Source organism: Humulus lupulus, chromosome X, assembly GCF_963169125.1.
Source record: "Humulus lupulus chromosome X, drHumLupu1.1, whole genome shotgun sequence".
NCBI lineage: Eukaryota > Viridiplantae > Streptophyta > Magnoliopsida > Rosales > Cannabaceae > Humulus > Humulus lupulus.
Window position 1 is genome coordinate 64,895,755 of NC_084802.1, and position 6,862 is coordinate 64,902,616.

The following is a 6,862-nucleotide window of genomic DNA, read 5'->3' on the forward strand; positions in this document are numbered from 1 at the left end:
CATAGCTTCTCTATAAGTCTTAGGATCATCCTCAACGAGAAGTACAATAGGAATTTTCCTAATGACTTCCTCTCTATTTCCTTCTACCATGTAGAATGAAATTCGTTGAGAATCTATCTCATCCACTACTAGACTTTTGTGATTTTTAAGCCTTTGACTTCTTCTAGGTTCAAAGGGTTGCTTTACATCCTTTTGAGAATTCTCCTCTTGAGAATCAACTTTGGATGTAGAAGCTTGAGAGTTGTTCTCATATAACAAATTCTCCTTTAGAGATGTTGAAGCTTGAGAATTGTTGTCACATAACATATTCTCAAAGAATTCAACTTCTCTAGATTCAATCACAATATTAGACTCTAAGTCTAATAGCCTATAAGCTTTACTATTGTTGGAATAACCAACAAAAGCACACTTTATGGCTCTTGAACCTAACTTTGTTCTATTAGGTTCGGTTTTCTTGCAATATGCAAGACACCCCCACACTTTGAAGTACCCTATGTTGGGTTTTCTTCCTTTCCATAACTCATGTGGAGATATCTCATTTTTCTTCATCGGTATTCGATTAAGAATGTGACAAGCGGTTAAAAGCGCTTCACCCCATAAGTTGAAGTTCAACTTAGAAAACACCAACATAGAATTTATCATCTCTAGATAAGTCCTATTTTTCCTTTCGGCAACATCATTGTGTAGTGGTGTATAAGGTGCAGTGCACTCATGAATTATACCATTTTCTTCACAAAATGTATTGAATTCATTAGAAAAGTACTCTCCTCCTCTATCACTTCTTAGCACCTTAATCTTTTTATTTAGTTGATTTTCAACTTCTAATTTATACAATTTAAAAGCATCAAAAGTCTCATCTTTATGCTTTAAAAGAAACACATAGGTATATCTACTAAAATCATCTATAAAAGTAAGAAAATACTTTTTACCACCTCTAGTTAAAACACCATTTAATTCACAAAGATCACTATGGATTAAATCTAGTAAATTAGATGATCTTTCTACACTAGGAAATGGTTTTTTTAATCATTTTCGCCTTAACACATGTTTCACATTTACCATAGTTTTTAATATTGCATGCAATCATACCACATTTTACTACTCTTTTCATGGTTGAAAAACCTATATGCGATAGTCTAAGATGCCACAAAAATAAAGAATCATACTCAACAATATAGGTGGAATTAGCATTTTTATTGATAACATTGAAAGTTACATCATTGGTGCACAATTTAACCATACCCTCACAAGAGTACCCCTTTCCGAAAAATACATTTGATTTGGTAAGTATAAGTTTACCGGACTAAAAAACGGCTTTAATGCCGGGCTTGCCAAGCAAATCACCACTTACCAAGTTTCTACTCATTTCGGGAACATAAAGTACATTCACTAATGTAACTTTCTTGCCGGAGGTGAAGTAGACATCAATAGTACCTTTGGCAAGTACCTTGGATTTTCCCTCATTGCCCATTTGTATCTCATGGTTGCCCTTTGACTCTTCAAAGGTCTTGAACAATGATTTGTCATAGGTGACATGGACAGTGGCACATGTGTCATACCACCACCCTTTCACCTTGCCTTGGACCGCATTCACCTCACTAAGGGTAGCAATTATGTTTTCCTCTTGAATTGCGTTCACCTTAGGTCCTTGTTGGTCTTTTCTATGTCTACACTCTCTAGCATAGTGACCCTTTTTCCCACACACAAAGCAAGGACCTTTCTCTCCCTTAAACTTGTTTGGGTTGGTTTTTGGACCCAAAGGTTTCTCATTACCCTTTTTCCCTTTGTTTTTGGGATGTTTTGGTTGTGACACCGCATTTGCTTTGGAAGTCTCTCCATTAGACCCCTCCACAAGTTTATCTCTACATATCGATTCCTCTTCGATTCGAATATGTTTTTGGAACTCCTCCAAAGAATAATCCTCATTTTTATGAAGGATTCTTTTCCTATAGCTCTTCCAAGTTGGTGGTAATTTAGCCACTATAGCACCAACTTGAAAGGCCTCGGGAAGCTCAATCTTTAACACTTTCAATTTATTAACAATAATTTGCAATTCATGAATTTGAGGAAGAATAGGTTTATCACCAAAAAATTTGAAATCGAAGTATTGAGATATCAAAAACTTTTTGGTACCTTCCTCTTCCGCCTTAAACTTTTTCTCAAGTGCATCCCATATCTCCTTGGCCGATTTGGTCTCGGTGTAGAGGTCATATAGCCTATCGGATAGGGCGTTGAGGATATGACCCCTACAAAGAAGATTGTCCTCCTCCCTCTTCCTTCTCTTCTCCACCTCCTCGGGAGTGTCTTTGTCGGATGGCTCGGCTAGAGGTGCCAAGGAAGACTCAAGGATGTAGGCGATTTTGAGAGTGGTTAAAAGAAACCTCACCTTGTCTTGCCACCTAGTAAAATTGGATCCATCAAACCTATCCAATCTCACTAGGTCTTGGTTCATGATTTTGATTGTCTCCCTTTCCATTGAAACAAAAAGGGTTAAGCTTTTGAATGATAGGAAAAATAATATTGCCTCAATGGAAATGGTAAGATTATGTTACAACTCTATGCAAAATATTACAATGGACAAGATTGATTAAATAAAGTGTTACAACTCTATAACTGAAAATACAAATAAAACAAAGGAAATGAAGAAGATGATGAAGAAGAAGTGAATAGTAAAATACAACTCAAAACAAAAGTTACAAATAAAATAAAGTGTTTGGACCAAATGAAGAGATTACAACTCTTAAACAAAATATACAAGTAAATAAAACAAGAGAATAAGAAGAAGAACAATAGAACAAAAGGAATAACATAAACCACAAACAAACTCTCACTTACACAACCTAAGTGAAGAGGATTGGGGATCACCAACTTGAACAAGGTTTAAAACCTTTGTCCAAAAGCTTATTTCCCCCTAACTCAAGCACTAAGGGATCTCTCTCAGATTTTGGAAATGCTTTATGGAATTATCAAGCCTCAAGGTGTTTCTAGCCAAGTGCTTTAGTGGATAGAAATGGTGTGTCTTACAAGTGAGCATTAGGCTCCTATTTATAGAGTTTAGAGACACCCTTTGAATTTCAAATTCCACCAACCCCCATGGCTGTTACCAATGATTAATTTGGTGTTTTATGGAATTAAAATAGAGATTTGGGAGTTACTTAGTTGTTGGAATCGTTCAAAGTTGGATAAAAAACTGAAATTATAGAAGCTGTCAGCCATTAGGGCTGCGGCGCTAGTTCCAGGCGCCGCGGCCCTCAATCAATATCAGCAAGACATTTTTTTTCAGTTTTTTCCAAAACGTTCCAATTTATTCCCACTTGATTTTGTAACTTCCATACACAATATGGGAGTTAAAATCACATCTCTATCAGCCATTTCTCAAATGGCTTTAAGAAATTCATCTCAATATTGTGTAACAACAAATCTACACAATAATGGGTGATATTTAGGAGTTACAAATTTGTGATGAATTTGTAACACCAAATATGTTACATGTTTGGATATTTCACATATATCCAAATAATGTAACCCCCTATTATTTGTTACAATATGTGACACTCCATGTCACATTTATTTAATCTAAAACATTATATTATAAAATAATATAATATTACATTATATTATAAAATAATATAACACTTAGCACTATCATGGTCATGTGCTCATCTCTTCATGGACTTTCCGGGGAGAAACTTCAACTCCCATGAGAGGTGGCACCACCTCTAAGTCCAAATAGGTGAAGTTCTTGCAACATCTTTGCTACCTTTATAGATGCTTGTTACACTCAAATGAACTTCATTAAAAAACCCTATGCTTAACCCTAACTCGGTAGCAACCAACACTAACCATCTCGAATGGAACTCATCATAAATTTTAGTGTTGAAACTATTCACTTATCAATGAGTTGTTCTTACCCGTTGAACTCTTTCCCATGATTTGTACAAGTTGAGAGTTGGGTTTCTATCAATGGTGAATCTATTCGTCTAGGAGTTTCAATCCCATCCCTTTTGAAGTAGAACTCACTAACCTTCTCACAAGAGGTTTTGTAAATGGATCCGCTAAGTTCTCACTTGTTTTAACATATGAGATCGATATGATTCCACCTTGAATCAGTTGTCTCACATATTCATGTCAGACTAATGTGTCTAGAGTTTCCATTATACACATTATTACATGCTCTAGCAAGTATGGATTGACTATCACAATGTATTGAAATTTTCGATACCATATCCGTGGTTAGAGGAATATCCATCATGAGATTCCTAAGCCACTCGGCCTCTTTGCCGGTTGCTGCTAAAGCAATAAATTCTACTTCCATGGTTGAGTGTGATATACATGTTTGCTTCTTGGAGCCCCATGAGATAGGACCTCCTCCAAGAGTAAACACCCAACCAGTGGTGGAGAGATTATCTCCAATTCCTGATATCCAATTAGCATCGGAATATCCTTCAAGTATCTTTGGAAAGTTTGTATAGTGAAGACTATACTCTTTGGTACCCTTAAGATAACCAAGTATTCTATCAATAGCTTTCCAATGCTTGATACTCAGATTGCTAGTAAACCTACTAAGTTTACTAACTGCATATGCAATATCCGCTCTTGTGCAATTAGCAGCGTACATTAGGCTACCTATTACACTTTCATATTCCAATTGAGCCACTGCTCTTCCTTCATTCTTTTCAAACTTCATGTTTAAATCAAATGGTGTATGTGCCTCATTGATTTTGAGATTACTGAATTTGTTGAGCACTTTCTCAACATAGTGGGTTTGACTCAACACAAAACCCCCACTATTCCTTCTAACTTTGATACCTAGAATGGTCCACCTCTACAAGGTCTTTCATTTTAAAGTTAGAGGATAGAAACCTCTTTGTTTCCATTATTCCTTTCATGTCATTACTCAAAATCAACATATCATCTACATATAGACACACAAGTATGACAAAGTCACCACAAGACTTAGAGTATAAGTACTTGTCCGCATTGCTGTGTTTAAATCCATTAGAAACAATGACTTTTATCAAACTTCTCATGCCATTGTTTTGGAGCTTGTTTCAAACCATATAATTATTTGACGAGTCTACACACTTTATGTTCATTTCCTTGAAGAACAAAACCTTCTGGTTGTTCCATATAGACATTCTCCTCGAGATCCCCATTTAGGAATGACGTTTTGACATCCATTTGGTGAACATAAAGGTTGTATATAGATGATAAGAAAAACAACAATCTTATAGAAGTAGTTCTTGCTACCAGTGCATATGTGTCAAAGTAATCTATTCCCTTTCTTTATTTGAAACCTTTGGCTACTAGCCTAGCCTTGAAGGTTTGTATAGTGCCATCGGTATGGTATTTCATTCTAAATACCCTTTTGCACCCAATTGGTTTGGACCCCTTTGGAAGGCCAACCAATTCCCAAGTGTGGTTTGACATAATTGAATCAATTTCATCATTAATTGCCTCCTTCCAAAAAGTGGAGTCCCTTGAGGACATTGCTTCATTGAAAGTTTTGGGATCATCTTCTATTTGAAGTACTATTGGATGTTTCCAAGTAACTTCCTCATTATCACCTTCAACAAGGTATAGTGTCTCTATTGGAGAACACTTCTCATTTGATCTCAAATCTTTGAGGCCTTGGCCCCTTCTAGGCAATTGAGGTTGCTCACCAACTATTCTAGGAGTCTCCTCTTGAAGCTCTCTAGTTTGAGTTGAATCTAACTTGTTGTCATCGCATGACATGTTCTCAAAGAACTCAACCTCTCTAGATTCAATTATTACATTAGACTCCAAGTCTAATAATCTATAAGCTTTGCTATTTTGGGCATAGCCCACAAATGCACATCTTATAGCTCTTGGACCCAACTTGGTCCTTTTAGGATCGGTGCTCTTGCAATATGCAAGACACCACACACTTTAAGATAACCAATGTTTGGTTTCTTTCCTTTCCATAACTCATATGGAGATATATTATTTTTCTTCATGGGAATACGATTCAAAATATGACAAGCGGATATCAAGGCTTCACCCCACAAACTATAATTCAATTTAGAATGTAATAGCATATCATTAATCATCTCATTAAATGTTCTATTCTTTCTTTCCGCTATACCATTTTGTTGTGGAGTATAAGGGGTTGTACATTAATGAATTATTCCATATTCTTCACAAAACAAATTAAATTCATTTGAGAAATATTCACCACCCCTATCACTTCTAAGTATTTTAATTTTCCTTTCAAGTTGATTTTCAACTTCTGCTTTATACACTTTAAACACATCAAATGCTTCATCTTTATTTTTAAATAAATATACATATGTGAACCTAGAGCAATCATCAATGAAAGTAATAAAATATCTACTTACTCCTCTAGTCAACATTCCATTAAGTTCACATAAATCACTATGTATCAAATCTAACAACTTAGAGTTTCTTTCAACACTAGGAAAATATTTCTTTACCATTTTATATTTAACACATAATTCACATTTTTCATGCTCAACATTATCACAATCAATTAATCCACATTTGACAGCACTTTTAATTGTGCTAAATCATATATGTTCAAGTCTAACATGCCACAAAGTAATAGAATTTTAGTCAAGCATATAGCAAGAAGAAGAGACTTTATTGTTCACATTTTCAATGGAAGTACAAAGTTTAAACATGCCATCACAAGCATATCCCTCTCCAACAAAACATCGTATTTTGATAAAATGAGCTTGCCATAATCAATCACAACCTTGATTACCGGTTTGCCAAGCAAATTTCCACTCACAAGATTTCTACTCATTTCCGGTACATATAAAACATTAGTGAGTAGAACCTTCTTGCCGGATGTGAAGAACAAGTCAACAGTTCCCTTTCT